The sequence below is a fragment of the Phascolarctos cinereus genome, unplaced genomic scaffold (assembly GCF_003287225.1).
Source record: "Phascolarctos cinereus isolate Bilbo 61053 unplaced genomic scaffold, phaCin_HiC Scaffold_9;HRSCAF=440, whole genome shotgun sequence".
In the NCBI taxonomy this organism is placed as follows: Eukaryota; Metazoa; Chordata; class Mammalia; order Diprotodontia; family Phascolarctidae; genus Phascolarctos; species Phascolarctos cinereus.
Genome location: NW_027556402.1, coordinates 31494134 through 31511643, shown reverse-complemented (window position 1 = coordinate 31511643; position 17510 = coordinate 31494134). Strand labels below are relative to the sequence as shown.

Genomic DNA, 17510 nt, shown 5'->3' with positions numbered 1-17510 from the left:
TAACAAGTAATAGTAATGGTAATAATAATAATAATAATAATAATAATAATAATAGTAACAGCAATAATAATAATTTACTTAGCTCTTTAAGGTTTGCAAAGTGCTTTACAAACATCTCATTTGAGTGTCACAGCAACCCTTAAATCAGGTGATATTATTATTATGCCCATTTTACAGAAGAGGAAGTTGGGGCAGACCAGAGTTAAGTTACTTGCTTAGAATCACATAGCTAGTCTCTGAGGCAAGATTTGAATGCAGTCCTTCTTAACTTCATATCCAACGCTGTGCCTCTAACTAACTCTTAAAGAGACCATACTGTACTGGTAACATTTGATATGAAAATCAGTGGTGAGCATCAGGTCAAATTTTGAATCATTGAACTATGAGAGGGGGACTCTATGTAAATATTGTACAAGTTCAGGGTTAAACAATGTGATAGAGCAGCTGGGATTAGGAGAGTTATAATATGAAATTATCTCAAGAGACAGAGTGGCATAATTGGGTGGAAACTTTGTTTTACTTAAGGTAATCAAAAATCCAGAGATGGCATTGGAATCTGCCCAGATCTTGAAGGATGAGGATATGGAGACAGAACCAGGAGCTCAAGATTAGCTAGGACAACTCTGAACTGGGGACATCTTCAATTCTCTTCAAAGGAGAGGAGGTAAGGAATGGGAAGGAGCATCTAAATGATGGAAATGTTGGCTCATTTGGGAATCTCTGGGCAGCTAGGTGACGCAGTGGATAGAGTGCTGGCCCTAGAGTCAAGAGTATCTGAGTTCAAATCTAGCCTTTGACACTTACTAGCTATGTGACCCTAGGCAAGTCACTTAATGCTACTTGCCTCAGTTTCCTCATCTGTAAAATGAGCTGGAGAAGGAAATAATAAACCACTCCAGTATCTTTGCCAAGAAAATCCCAAATGGTGTTACGAAGAGTTGGGCATGATTAATCAACTAAATGATAGCAGTGGAAATCTCCATGCAACCCAAGATATTTAATAAACAAATACCAGCAGCAGGACATTCTGACTGAAAACTAAAGCTTGCAAAGAGTCTTGGTGGAGAAGTAGAAGAAATCAATAAATTAACAAACAAATGAAATTTATACACTTACTATATAACAAGAAGGAAAGTTAAGGGAGAAGGTAGGTGCTCAAAACACTTTGATTATGAGCAACATGAATGTTGGAAAAAGTGGTTGAGAGCTGAAAGGGGAGAGTGAGATAATCCCAGTAAGATTTCTACTGTACCTAGGAAAAGTAAGTTGGAGGGTGAAAAAGGTAAATTAAAAACAATAATGAGTTAATTGAACCAACATAAAAAATTGGGTTTATGATGCATGTATGTATGTTAAGCTATCTATTTATAGGAAAAAAAAAGGAATGGTAGGAGAAAATATAGATACTTAAAATATTCCAGTGGTAGCAAATATAGTTAGTGCTGTAGGGTGGGTGTTGGGTTAATGTGTAGGTGTGTTTGTAAAAACCAGGATTCAAATTATGTCTAGAGTTGTGGATATCTATGAGAGTGTCTCTGTGTGTGTAAGATTGAAATGGTAACTAAGCATGATAGAGGAAAAGCCAAATGTAACAATTATAACTTTGCAAAGTGATACATTGAAAAAATCCATTAAAATGAGTTAGAGAATGGATAAAAAGATTCAATAATGTACTGTCTACAAGAAAAATAGCTAAGATAAAAAGATACTTATAGATTTAAAATCAGGTATTGGGGAAAATATTAACTGCATTCGGAAAATTAAAAGCTAAAGTCATGATTTCAGCTAAAGCTGATTTCAAATAGAAAAACATTGAGAGATAAATGTAGTAATATAATAGTTATTATATCATGATTAGAGGGATAACTGAGACCAAAATTATATCAATATTAACTACATATTTTTTTTATTGCTTTTCCAATTGTGGGGAGAGAAGACAAATGTTCATTATAAAAAATAATAATTTAATTTAAAAAATGCTCCAACCATTATTGCTCATGACTTCCATATCTCTTCACTTGAAAAGGAGGAAAGATGTTTGCTGGCTGATGTGTTTTCTTGGCTCTTTGGGTCACTTCATTATTATGTTAGTCAAACCTTTTTAGGAAATATTGACACAATTTATGTTGCTGTCTATTCATCTCTCTCTCTCTCTCTCTCTCTCTCTCTCTCTCTCTCTCTCTCTCTCTCTCTCTCTTTCTCTTTCTCTCTCCCTCTCTCTCCCTCTTTCATAATAGTTTGCTTAAACCACTTAAGTTTAAAGTCCTTCACTCGAACACAACATTTACTCATTTTTGTTCTTTCTTCTAACTTGTTTTAGATTTTCAACTTAGCTCTAACACATTGGTGTTCTTTCTACAAATTGCTAATTCAGAATTGATTCTACATGGGCAACCAGTCATTTGTTGCCCATTAAAATACAATTGTTTTCACTTTTTCAGATATTATTTGGTGTTTTCCTTGATTGATGCCTCCCAACTCTCTTCTTGAAGAAAACATTCATGATGTTTAGACATTATTTCTGTATAGTGCATAATGCCATGATCTGTTTTGTTTCTTATTGCCAATCCATGTTTTCAAAACTTTTTTTTTGTTTTTCTTTCCTATGCTCATCTGTATACTGAAGACATTAGCTATGCACACATGTTTATATAATATGCTTGTATGTGTGCATGTGTGTGGGGTCTTATCCAATTCTTAATATAGTTTTCCTCGTTTTCTGCAAGAGATTTTGTTATGGAAACTGCAATTTTCCTCATAGCTATAATTTTGCTGTGGTATATCACTGAACTATAAAAAGATGAAATATTCATGGAATGATTTCTTGTTGCCTTTTGATTCATGACAAGACCACTTCTCCCACTTCTTTGTTGCCTATCCAAGGAAAATCTATAAGACTTTTCTCCATTTAGACAAAACTTCATTTTGCCTTCTAGTTTAATTTATGGTAGAATATTGAGATTCATTGGATTCATTTCCTCAAGAAGTCAGGTCATTCACTGCTCACCAGCAAGGATCTCAGAGTTAGAACACCAAGATCTAAATGAATGTTTTTGAAACATGGATTCTCAGCATCTGTTGTTCCATTTTCTGCTACTGACACAATTGTCAGATGAGGAGATGACAGAGGCACAAAGGTGAGAGGTATTTCATCTTTTTTTTCTTTTTTATAAGTTGTTGCCTGATGAAAGAATTCATCACCAAGTGACCATTTACTACAGATGAGGTTCTCCATGCCTAGCTAACCAGATCCTTAGGCAGTTTTCATAATCTTTTGCCAAACTTATATCCCACACACACACCTTTTATACCTGGAACTAATAATTGTTTTTATATTTTAAAATAAAGTTTTATTATATTTTAAAATATAGAAATCGTTCTGATTTCCTGACCCCTATAAAACAGGTGTGGGCTGAATTTGGCCTCAAATTATGGTTTGTGACCCCTGGGCTAGACTATAATGATCATGTATGTGTTAGTATAATGGTCAATAAACTTGAGAAACTTAAAACTAATTCAATAAACTTAAAAAAAATGGAAAACTTAAAAAAATAGTGGAGAGAGTATCCATTATTTAAAAAGTTGGAAAAACCAAATAATTTGCTAAGTAATGGAAATAGACCAAACAAATACCCCATAAATGCCAAATAGTTCACCAAATTAATTACATATGTATTAAAAATTACACATTTATTACTGAATTTATCACTGAATTAATTACATATGTATTTTGAAAAAAACATAAAAACTAGAAGTAAGGGATTGGTTATACCTTTCACAACTGTGGAGAAGAGGTACATGTTTAACAAACTGCACATTAGAAGAAATTATAAATTCACTCAATTGTGCCTCCAAGTACCCTGAACCAAGGAACTCTTGAAATGTTGGGTTTCTCCCACTGCTGCTGTATGCAATGGCTGCTGGGAATGAGATGCTTTCCATAGCTGGTTCCTCCATACAAAATATTCCCCAGACCTCTACTATGTCATAACTTTATTTGGTACCTTGGACTTAGCTCCTTACAGCCCTGCAGATAAATTCCTCATTCTTGCTCATCCAATAAAGTTGCTCCTTTCAATTAAGTCAGAGAAAAGTATTCAAACTTTATAAAGGTATCTGGGTGTAAAGGTATCTTTACAGTTAATTTAACATCTTGTTAACACCTTGTGATAACACTCCAAGCTAGAAGGAGTGGTTAAAAAAAAAAAACTCCTCTATACATACATACATGCACAATACATACATACATATTTACATGTTAATATATATGTTCATATACATGCAGATTATTATTAAAATATGCACTTTTCTGTCTTATTTCCTAACAAGGTTATTGATAGGAAAAAATGTTTTTTCATAAGTAAATAAAACTGATTTGTGCAAAAACTGTCCAAATAACACTTTTTTTGGTAGCTTTATATTCCTTATAGATTTATATTCCTAACACCTAGTACAATGCCTGGATAACTAGACACTTGATCAGTTTTACTTTCTTGAGATCAATAATATGGTGCATTATATATCTTGAAACCAGTTTCTAAGTGTCTAAAGTTATGTCTGTTATGGATTTTTCCTATATTAATTAGACCAGGACCACAATTTTCCATTATTCTAGAATCTTTCTACCTTTGAGATCTTCCAAATGAATCTTCAAGAAACTTTCTGAAGTGTTGCATTAAATCCATTTTTTCCCCCTATACGTGTCTGATCAAGTGAGGTAGTATGATGTAGTGAACAGAACTGGCCACGAAGCCCGAAGTCAGGAAGACTTGGATTGAAGCCTTTCTGACATGTATTTGCTTTGTGACCCTGGAAAAATTGTTAACTTTTCAATGACTTAGGCCAATGGTACCAAACTCAAATAGAAAAGGATCTCGAAAGCCACATATTGACTTAGAAAACCACAAATTAAAATTGTTTGTGTTATATTGCATTTTATTTATTTTGGTAAACCTTTCTCAATTACATTTTCATCTGGTTCTCCCTATTTCAGAGTCCTATCTTCCTGGGAGTTTGACACTTTTGCTATAGGCAACTCTCCAAAACTGTAAATTAGAACCTCAATTAGAAGGACTTCTTTCATTAGAGAGTTTATTATTTTTTTTTCAGCCAAAGACAAGGTTTATTAGAACACTGATTGGGGTGAGCAAGATTTCTAGTGAGGCTGCTTTATTGGCTAGATTTTAAGAATCTGAGCCCCTTAATGGCAGCCAAGATGGATCTTATATACAGAAAGACTGTGGGAGGGATCTAGGGGTGGCCAAATGGTCTGAGGTGACTGTGAAGAGGGGTCTAGGGAGGATCTGGATGGGAGTGGCCAGTAAGCTGGGGTTACTGTGAGGTGACAGAATGCCAGGGACCTGGACCACCGTGGCCAAGGAAGAATGGAGTCTAGATAGGATTAATGGTGAGAAGTGACCAGGGACAATCAGGAAGTAACAGAATTGGAAGACTGGGTGTAGGCCATGATGAAAGTAGCCACAATAAAAGGCCAGTTGAGAGGATTACTGGGATGATGCTTTAGGCAAATGCCAGAGAATTGCCAATGTGAGAAAAGAGTTGGGGGGCTCCCCCTGGATCCAGTCATACCTCCCTCAAACAAATGGATCCCAAATTCTTTTGGGGTAAGCAGCAAAGATCTTAGTTTCTGAAATTGCTTCCTGCTGGCAATGGCATAGAATTGTCCCTGCCTCAAGGGGGTCCCTAAGAGGAGGTTTATTGGAATCGAGCACAAGCTGCAGCCAGGGGGTGATGGGGGTGCATGTCCTGCAGTCTGAAAGACACCAATCTGTTTGCAGGGCCCAGTTATGGGGAGAAGCGAAAGGGCAAGAGTCCCATTAAAATAATTTACATTTGACTTGCAGGATTATCTGATCTTGTTACTTTCTCAAAAGTTTAAGTAACACTTTTGCAGGTAGAAATTTTCCACCCCTGGGTTCAATAGTTACACAAATAACTGACTTTTACTTCAATTGTAACAAAATTGAGAGGATACTTAAGCAATGATTAGGCCAAATAGGTTACCTCCCTCTAAGAGAATTTACTTCACCGGAATTCTCCTCCCCCAACCAAACTGAAGATGTTTCTGATTTAATTTCGATTGTTTGGGGTATGGAATGAATACACGTGCACACTTTCATTGGGCTTGTATCTGATTATAGGAATTTGCTATAAAAGGATAAAGCAGGGATGATACTTAAACCAAGTATGACAGGATAAAACATCCTTAGAATTAAGATAATTCACAGTTTTCCAATCACACAGTATCAATTCCACCTGATAGCTAGACTCAGGAATAGCCAGGTGGGTAACCTTCAATGGAACATAATGGGGAAACTGAGCCAGGAGCATCCCATCTTAGACTGAGGCTAACACTGTCCTCTCTGCTTTCCTGATGCAGACTTCTCACCTGTATCACATTGTCTCTGAGTAGCTTGTGGCATTTCTCTCAGATGGTGGATTATTGATTATCAGTGGATTATTATGATCCATCAGACAACTCAAAATAGAATCCCATAAGCTTTTACCTCAAACAGCAAGTTTCATTAATCACAGTTTAGAGGGGGAGAAAAGCCAATTGTCAGAGATTATTTCTATGTACTTGCAAATTCTCAGCAAGCCACAATCCAAACAAGCTTTTTGGCAAGTTTACACACTAAAACAATGAAAATCTTATAATTTTCATAAGTGATAGCCAAATTATTTTAGCTGTAACCAAATTATGAAAAGTTCCTTGATGTAAATGATACAAAAGTTTACCAATTTGAAACTTAAAACAAACCGTTTACTAACCAGGTGATTTCAATTTTGTTAAATGCATTACCAAACTACTCACCCTCACGCCTTCCTTTCACCAGGTGGGGGCAGGTGAATTAGAAGTTGGTGGGGAAGGGTGAAACTCTCTTCTCCTATGGGAGGAGTGAAGAGAGATACCTTTCCAGTTTTCTTAAATACCATTTCCATTCCTTTTTTTTGGATGTGACATCAGGCAGAAGAAGTCAAATCTACATTTGGTGGTCCAGTATCAGCAATGAGTTTTAGGGGCCATTTGGTGGCCATAGAGTGAAGGCCATAGAGTCAGAAAGACCCATCTACACGTGTTCAAATCTGGCATCAAACATTTACCAGTTCTGTGACCCTGGGCAAGTAATTTAACCCTGTTTGCCTCAGCTCCTCAACTGTAAAATGACCTGGAGAAGGAAATGGCAAATCACTCTAGCATCTTTGTCAAGAAAACCCCAAATGAGGTCATGAGGAGTTGGACAGAACTGAAAAAAACAAACTGAAAACAACTTTTAAAAGTTTAAAGCACTACATAAATGTTAACTATAATAAAACAATTATTAGTAATTGTATTATTATTCCAAGAAAAATCAATGATGTAGAGTCAGAGGACCTGACTTCCATGGGTCTCAGTTTCCTCATCTGTAAAATGAGGAATTTGAAGAAGATGGCCACTGGAATCTCTTCAAGCTATAGAGTTATGATCCATGTATCTATAGAAATATCAATATATTAATTTGTTTTTATCTTTCTACTTCCATTCATCCACAAAACCTGAGATGATCTGGTTTGAATAGGTCTTGTACCCAGCTTTCTGCAGGATTGTTTTTCTCTGTTTTATGAAGCAATAATGTTCTTTATCTTCCAATTTTTACAATAATGCAATATTAATTTGCCATAAGAAATAGTGAGAGGGGTAGTTTCAGAGAAACCTGGAAAGATTTTACTAACTGATGCAGAATGAAGTGAGCAGAGTCATAATAAAAATTTATATAATAACATTACAAATGAATAATTTTGAAAGACATTAGAGCTCTCATCAACCCAAAGTTCAAGTATGATTCTAGAATACTGATGATACCCACTTCCTGATATAGAGATGACAGACTCAATATTCAAAATGAGACACATTTTTGGGCATGGCCAGTGACAATTTGTCTTATGATGTATATTTGTTACAAAGATTTTGTTCTTTTTTTTTTACCCCCATTGCAGGGCAGGGACTGAAGGGGAGAAAAGCAAATGATTGTTACTTGAAAAAAAAAACTTAAAAAAAAAAAAGAAACACAAATACCAGTTTCTAAACTGGTGTTGCACTAAGCTGCCATATTTTCAGGCTGAGTCAGTTTCTGTTTTTTTTTTTTTTTGGCCTTCTCAGTGTGGCAACTTTTGCATTGGTGAGACTTCTCAAGTATGTAGCATCTATCAGAGTCAATATGTGTAATTTTCATTTATCTATTTCCAAATTTTCAAAGTCAAAAGCATTTCAGATAGGTCCGGTGGACAGACCTAATTGAGTATAGTGTCTTCTCATCATTATTCTTTTTTTCTGATTTAATTCTAATTAGTTATTGACTGTCATCCTTTATCTAAATGATGTTGTGATTTCATTCTGAGAACTGTGTCTGCAGTGACCCCCATTGTGATGCCATTGTGATGTATTGGAAAGATTTCCACCTTGCCTCTGATGAGTTGTCTCTTGTGTCTGCTTTGTAATCCAGAGGATCTGGATTCAGAGGCCTGGTCTGGTACTTGCAGCCTGAATGAAGTTAGGCAAGTTTCTTAATATCTTTGCACCTCAGTTCTTTATTTACAAAATGAGAATATTGGATGATATCACCTTTAATTTTCCTTCCGGCAAAATATTTATGATCTTATAATTCTATGAAGGTTTCTGCCCCATGCCAGCCTACCACTAGTTTCCTTATCTGTGAATTAAGGACAACAATATTTTCTAGTTACCATATTTTTCTGTTATTGTAGCACCTTATATAATTTGCATTTTTTGAAAATAATTTAGTGGATGTTAAATGCAATGAATTCCAATAATGAAAGATTCAAATAAAGAGAAGTCATGTAGGAGGGATTGCTTCAAAAGCAGAATCAGGGAAAAATATATGGCATTTGTTGATATTTTAAAGTTTTATCATCTTTTCTATTTTGAAAGATATGAGATGTAAGACTTCTGTAGTGTTAAATTTTCATTTTTTTCTTATTATTAATGTGCTGAATCCAACTTTAAAATAAAGTTATAACTTTATATATAACTTTACATTTTTTTTTCAAGAAATAGGCTTTAGGGGCAGCTAGGAGGTGTAGTGGAAAGAGCACCGGCCCTAGAGTCAGGAGGACCTGAGTTCAAATCTGCCCTCAGATATGTAACACTTGCTAGCTGTGTGACTCTAGGCAAGTCACTTAATGCCAATTGCCTCACAAACAAATAAAAAAAAGAAATAGGCTTGAAAAATGAGCAACAAACAAAAAACCTGAGCATAGGATGTTACTATAATGACAAGGAAGATCAAGACAAAAAATCAGAAGATAATAAAATCAAAGTAGTTATATTCAAAGACTCAAAGAAAAATGTGAATTAGTTACAGGCCCAAAAAGAATACTTGGAAGAGTTCAAAAAGGATTTTAAAAGTCAATTAAAGGGGCAGCTAGGTGGCACAGTGGATAGAGCACCAACCCTGAAGTCAGGAGTACCTGAGTTCAAATCCGGCCTCAGACCAAACACTTGACATGTACTACCTGTGTGACCCTGGGCAAGTCACTTAACCCCAATAGCCTAACCAAAAAAAAAAAAAGTCAATTAAGAGGGAGAGAGGAAAACTTGGGGAAAAAAATATGAGAGTGATGCAAGAGTGATGCAAGCTTGGTAAAGGAGGGACAAGAATGCTGAGAAAAGTCTCCTTAAAAAATAAAAATAACCAAATGGTAAAAGAATCAATAAATATCCATTTAAGAGAAAAAGTCCTTAAAGAGCAAAATTGGCCAAATGGAAAAAAAAGGAAGCACAAAAATTTCATTGAGGAAAAAAAGCCTTAAAAGTATAACTGGCCAAATAGAAAAGGAGGTAGAAAAGCTAACTGAAGAAAATAGTTCATCAAAAAATTTTAATTGGATAAGTGGAAACTAATGACTCAATGAGACATATAAAAACCAATGAAACAATTCAAAAGAATGGAAAAACAAGTAGAAGAAATGTGATTTAAAAAAAAACAACAAAACAACTGACCTTGAAAATAAATCAAGGAGAGATAATTTAAGAATTATTGGACTAATTGATGGTAATTACTAAAAAAAAAAAAGCCTAGATATCATCTTTCAAGAAATTATCAAGGAAAACTTTCTGCATATCACAGAACTGGAGGGTAAAACAGAAATCAAAAGAAGCCACTAATGACCTCCTGAAAGAGATCACAAAATAAAAAAAAACCCAGAAATATTATAGCCAAATTCCAGAGCTCCCAGGTCAAGGAGAAAATATTGTAAATATTCAGAAAAAAACAATTAAAATACTGTGACTCCATAGCTAAAACAACCCAAAATTTAGCAGCTTCTACATTAACAGATTGGAAAGCTTGAAATATGATATTCTGGAGAGCAGAGGAGATAGGATTGCAACCAATAAACACCTGCCAGGAAAACTGAGTATAGTCCTTCAGAAGGGAAAATTGATGTTCAATGAAATGGAGGATTTTCAAGGATTCTTAATAAAAAAAAAGACTCAAATAGAAAATTCGTTTTTCAAATATGCAAGTCAATAGAAACATAAAGAGGTAAAGAAGAAAGAGAAATCTTAAGGGATTCAATAAGATTAAACTGTTTGCATACCTAGATGCGAAGATCATACTTGTAACTCCTAAGAACTTTATTATTATTATCAGGACAGTTAGGAGGATACATAGACATAAGGTACAGGTGTGGATTAAATATGATGATTTAAAAAAATAAAATTAAAAAAAGTTTTCACATGCAACTGGGAAATAAGAAATACAGGAAATGGAGTGTAGAAATCTATCCTGCCCTACAGGAAAGTAGAAGGGGAAGGGGATAAGAGAAGCGGGGGAGAGGTAGAAGAGAGGGAATACTAGGGGAAGGGATATTCAGAATGCATGCCATCTTGGGGTGGGAGGAGGGGTGAGATGGGGTATAAATTTGGAACTCAAAATCTTGTGGAAATAAATGTTGAAAACTAAAAATAAATTAATAAGATAAAATAAAATTAAGAGGTGAGAAAGAAGGATGCACTGGGAGAAGGGGGAACAAAGAGGTAAGGGGTAAATTATTTCATATAATAAAAAAGGCATGAAAGGAAGAACTTTTATAGCGGAGTGGAAGATGAAGGAGTTGGGGGGGTAACACTGAAACCTTACTTTCATCAGAGTTGGCTCAAAGATGGAATGATACACAGTTATCAGTTGGGTATAGAAATCTATATTTCCCTATAGGGAAGTAGAAGAGGGATAAAAGAAGGGGGAATGATAAAAGAGTGGGACAATTTAATGGTCAGAAGCAAAGCAGACTTCTGCAGAGAGAGAAAAAATGATAAAAGGAAATATACAGTAATCATAAGTATGAATATGAATGGGATATACTCACCCATAAAATGGAAGCAGACAGCAGACCAGATTAAAAACTCAAATCTAACAATATGTTGATTAAAAGAAACACCCTTGAAACAGAAAGACACACAGAGAATAAAGGTAAGGGGCTGGAACAAAATCTATTATGCTTCAGGTGATGTAAAAAAAATATATCTCAGACAAAGCAAAAGTAGCCCTAATTAAAAGAGATAATCAGGGATTTTTCTAAAAAGTATCATAGCCAATGAAGTAATATCAATACTCATCCTATATGTACTCTTCATGACCCCATTTGATGTTTTCTTGGCAAAGGTACCAGAGTGGTTTGCCATTCTTTTTCCAGCTCATTTTAAAGATGAGGAAACTGAGGCAAACAGGGTTAACTATCTTGCTCAGGGTCACACAGCTAGTTGCTGTCTGAGGCCAGATTTGAACTCAGGAAAATGAGTCTTCATGACTTCAGACCTGACTCTCTACCCACTGAAGTGCCACCCAGCTGCCCTAATATATTAGTACAAGCTTAAAGGTCTCACATCTCAAATAGAGAGAACTTTGTCAAATTTATACGAATATGAGTCATTACCCAATTGATAAATGGTCAAAGAATATGAACAGAACATTTTCAGATGAAGAAATTAAAACTATATATAGCCATATGAAAAATGCCCTAAATCACTAATGATTAGGGAAATGCAAATTAAAGCATGTTTGAGATATTATCTTACACCTATCAGATTGGCTAAGATGATAGAAGGGAAAAATAACAGGTGTTGCAATGGGTACGGGAAAATCGGGACATTAATACTCTGTTGGTAGAACTGTGAACTGATTCAACCATTTTGGAGAAAAATCTGGAATTATGTCCAAAGAGTTATAAAACTATGTTTACCTTTTAACCCAGCCACACCACTATTAGAGCTGTTTCCCAAGGTGATTTGGAAAAAAGGGAACTATATATATATATATATATATATATATATATATATATATATGTTCTAAGATATTTATTACAACTCTATTTGTTGTGGCAAAGAATTGGAAATGAAGGTAATGCTCATCAATTAGGGAATGGCTGAACAAGATGTTGTAAATGGTCATAATGGAATACTACTGTACCATAAGAAATGATGAGTTCAATGATCTTAGAAAAGCATGATTAGACTTACATTACATAATGAAGAGTGAAATAAGCATAAATATTATGTTTTGGAAATGCTTTTTTCATTTCTTAAGTTCAGAATAATTTCTTTTTTTAAAAAAAAAGAAATTAGGGGGTTGACCATTAATTGAAGAATAGCCAAACAAGTTCTGGTGTATGATTGTGATGAAATGGTATTGTGCTATAAGAAATGATGAGCTCAATGATCTTAGAAAAATATGGATAGACTTGCATGAAATAGTGGAGTGAAATGAGCAGAACCAAGAGAATGTTGTACACAATAGAAGCACTATTATTCTCAGAAAAACTTTGAATAACTAAGTCATTTTGAGTATTATAAATACCCAAATCAACTACAATGGACTTATGAAAGAAGATATCATCCATCTCCAGAAAAAGAACTATAGAAATAGAATTATGTATAGCATGTATATGCATATGTGTATATGTGTATGAGCCTATACATACATTTTTGTATCTAATTGTAAACTTCTCTAGGGTGGGGTGGGGAGAGAGAAAAAGAAACAAAAGCGCAGAAAGAGAACAAAAGAAAACTTAGAAGGAAGCACAGAAAAGCATGGTAGATTTGAAAACAATGAGTAGTACTTTTTACATAGTTTATAAAAAAAGTAAAAAGTACAAAACAGAAATTCATGGTTTTGTACTGAATCCTCTTTTTATGTTGTGCTGTGTACATTGGAATGTTATTTTTTTGTCTTTTGTATTTAAGTTCAAAATGAATAAAAACATTAGAATACCCAATTAAAATCCAGATTGGAAACCCTGAAAATTAAAGGAGAGATTAATAAAGTTGAAAGTAAGAAAACTGTTGAACTAATAAATAAAATTAAGAGCTGGTTTTATGGTAAAAGAACAATGAATAGATAATGTATTGATTGATTTGAATAAAAAGTAAGGAGGAAAATGAAATTACTGGTACCAAAAATGAAAAGGGTGAATTCACCACCAATGAAGAGAAAACTAAAGCAATTATTAGGAATTATTTTCCCAATTTTATACCAATAAATCTGACAATGTACATGAAATGGATGAATATTTACATAAATAAAAATTACCCAGAGGAAATAAAATACTTAAATAACCATATCTTAGAAAAGGAAATTTAACAATCTATAAATGAGCTTCCTAAAAAAAAAACAACCCAGGTCCATATGGATTTATAAGTGGATTTTACTAAATATTTATGGAACAATTCATTCCAATACTCTATAAAATATTTAGAAAAATAAGCAAAGAAGAAGTCCTACAAAATTTCATTTATGACACAGACATGGTACTGATACCTAAACTGGGAAGAGGAAAAATAGGGAAAGAAAATTATAGATCAATTTTTTCTAGTTAATATTCATGCAAAAATTTTTAAATAAAATACTAATAAGGAGATTACAGCAATGCAGCCTAAAAAATTACATACTATGAGAAAGTGAGATTTATACCAAGAATGCAGGGCTAGTTCAATATTAGGAAAACTGACAGTGTAATTGACCATATCAATAATAAAAAAAAAAGCAAAAACCATCTGATTATCTCAATAGATACAGAAAAAAAACCTTTTGACATAATACAACACTTATTCATATTAAAAACACTGGAAAGCACAGGAATAAATGGAGCTTTCCTTAAAATGATAAGTAATATCTAAAACCTTCAGCAAGTACTATCTGTAATGAGGATAAACTAGAAGCTTTCCTAATAAGATCAGGTTTGAAGCAAGAATACCTGCTATTATCACCACTATTATTCAATATAGTAGTAAAAATGTTAGCTATGGCAATGGGGGGGGAAGAAATCAAAGGAATTAGAATAGGCAACAAGGAAATAAAACTATCACTTTTGCGAATTATATGAAGGTATACTTAGAGAATTCTAGAGAATCAGCTGAAACAGTAGTTGAAATAACACTTTTAGCAAAGTTGTAGGATATTCAAATAAACTCACATAAATCATCAACATTTCTACAGATTACATATAAAGTCTAGTAGAAAAAGATAGGAAAAGAAATTCCATTTAAAATCATTACCATATACCAAGATAAAATGAAAATGGGCACATGATTTAGACAAAAAGGGTGATACCATAAGCACATTAGGAGAGCTTGCAATATTTTACCTGTCAGATCTATGGATGAGGAAGAATCTAGGTGCAAACAATAAATAAAAACATTATGGAATACAAAATTGATAATTTTGCTTACATTAAATTAAAATTTCTTTTTGGCTGGGCAATGGGGTGAAGTGACTTCCCCAGGGTCACACAGCTAGCAAGTGTTATGTGTCTGAGGTCAATTTGAACTCAGGTCCTCCTGAATACAGGGCCAGTGCTCTATCTACTGCGCCACCTAGCTGCCCCAAATGAAAATATTTTTGCACAAACAAAACCAATGCAGGCAAGATTAAAAGGAAAGCAGAAAAGTAGGGGGACATTCTAGCAAATTTCTCTGATACAGATCTTTCTCAAATAGAGACAACTGAGTCAAGTTTATAAGAATACAAGTGATTCCACAATTGATAAAGGTCAAAGAATATGAACAGGCAGTTTTCAGAAGAAAAAAAAATCAAAGCTATTTAGAGTCATATGAAAAAGTGCTCTAAATTACTGTTGATTAGATAAATGCAAATTAAAACAATTCTGAGGCACCATCTTAGACCTGTCAGATTGGCTAATATGACCCAAAAGAAGATGACGAATGTTGGAGGGGGTGTTGAAAAATAGGGACACTAATGCATTGTTGGTGAAATTGTGAACTGATCCAACCATTCTGGAGAGCAATTTGGAACTATGCCCCAAAGGGTATAAACCTGTTGCCCAGCAACACCATTGCTAAGCCTCCATCCCAAAGAGATAAAAAAGAAAAAGGACTTACATTTACGAAAAAATATTTACAGCATCTCTTTTTTTTTTGACAGCAAAGGATTGGAAATTGAGGGGATACCCATAAATTGGGGAATGGCTTAATAAGTTCTGGTATATTTTTATAATGGACTACTTTTGTGCTTAAGAAATGAGGAGCAGAATGGTTTCAGAAAAATCTGGGAATACTTATGTGAACTGATGCATAGTGAGGTGAATAGAACCAAAAGAACAGTATGCACAATAAATAGCAATATTGTAAGATAATTAACTGTGAAAGACTTAGCTGTTCTCAGAATGCAATGATCCAAGACAATTCCAAAGCATTTAGAATTAAAAATGTTATCCACCTTAAGAGAAAGAACTGAGGTAATCTGAATGCAGATCATAGCAGACTTAAATTATTTTTTGGGGGGTGGGAGGTTGATCTGTGTTTTCTTTCACAAAATGACTAATGTAGAAATATGTTTTGCAAGACTGCACATATACAATCTGCATCATTGCTTGCCTTCTCAAGGAAGGGGGAAAAGGAGAGAATTTGGAACTCAACATTATAAAGAATGTTAAAAATGTTTTTTTCATGTAATTGGAAAAAATAGCATTAGTATTTATGAAAAGAAAATACCTTTGCAACTATATGATGTGGGGAACAGGGTACCCTATTAAAGAGCACTTTGAATGAAAAAGTTTGGGAAATTTTAGTGGACTAGAAGCTCATTATAAGGCACCACTGAGCTATAGCATCAAATAGGCTAATGCAACATTGGGATATTTTAAAGAAATTAATTTCTGGAAAGAGGAAGTAATATATTGATATTTTGGTCAGTCTATGTTGGAAATTTTTTGTTTAATCTGAGCAATGTTTTTGAGAAAAGATGATAATCTGTAATACAGTCGCAAAATACAACCAAAGAGCCAAATTGGGCCTTCTGCCTATTTTTATAAAACCATGAGCTAAAAAAATGTTTTGGGTTTTTTTTACATTTAAAATACAATAAAACTTTATTTTAAAATGTAAGGACCATTTTTAGCCAGTGAGGCACATGGTTTGCAACATCTGGTCTAGAGAATGTCTTGAGACAATGAGCCAGAATGGTAAATCTATTTGAATCTATTTCATAACAGGATCAGTTGAAGGAACGGATGTTAGGCAGGAGAATAAAAGGATCAAGAGAGGCATGATTGCTGTCTTTAACTAGTTAGAAGAGGATAATGTGGAAAAGGATTTAGATTTGCTCTGATTCTAGGCAGAAAAACTAGTAGCTATCATCACTTGAATTGAAGAAAGAGAAGTTGGTGGGTGAGAGTTGGAAAGAGGAATATTTAGGCTTCATATAATGAAAACATGCTAATAATTAGAGCTATCCCAAAGTGGAAGGTGCTGACAGGAATGTGCTGCTGAGCTTTTTCTTGATCACTGCTGGTCTTCCAATAAAAGCTGGATGGCCAGGTGTTGGGTGTGTTGTAGTGGAGTTTTCCTTCCTTTTTTTATTTTTTTAGGTGTGAGTTAGACTAAATAGTTCTTTTCAATCTTGTATTTCTTTAAATCTCTATGAATAATGGCAATGTGGAAATCTAGATTCAAGCTCCGTCTCTGACAGGAGGAAAGTCAATATAGTTCTCTTTACTCTGGACAATTGTGTAAGTTAGAGATTAATTCATTTTTATCCATGAAGGACATTTAAACTTAAAGGTGTATCTACACTGATAAAATAGTGCTAGTTCATATAACACCACCAAAATTCATTCTTTTTTTAAAAAAAAACATGGTTTTCTTTCTCTTCTTTATTTCCTTTCACTTCTTTATTTGAAGAGAAACACTCTAGCTGAATACAGTAGCTTCTTTTTCTATTATTGAAATTATTCTGTATAATTGAAATCTTTAGAGCAAAAATATAAATTGTTTTTTAAAATTTTTGATAGATTCTACTTGTAAATTTAATTTAACTAGAATTTGGTTTGTTTTTATATTCATTTATTAGTTGCTCAATTTTTCTGCTCGAAGTAGGATTTTTTAGTATCTCCATTTCCTATTTGATTAGCTCAGTATTTTATATGTTAGTGCATAATCATCCATTTCCTTTAAATGTTCGTTTCTCTTTACCCTT

General features: G+C 33.9%; 1 long non-coding RNA gene across 3 annotated transcripts in view; it reads left to right on the top strand.

Annotated features, from left to right (window-relative positions):
• LOC110209683 (uncharacterized) overlaps positions 1-17510 on the top strand; it is a 46525-nt gene that overhangs the window by 18631 nt on the left and 10384 nt on the right. Inside the window, exons 3-4 of one of the 3 annotated variants that reach the window (XR_002324888.2) lie at positions 526-664; positions 2442-4281. This is a non-coding gene — a long non-coding RNA (uncharacterized LOC110209683). Of the gene's footprint in view, positions 1-525; positions 665-2441; positions 4282-17510 lie in introns of those variants that run through there. The other 2 variants (XR_013484165.1, XR_013484164.1) reach the window with 2 other exon arrangements.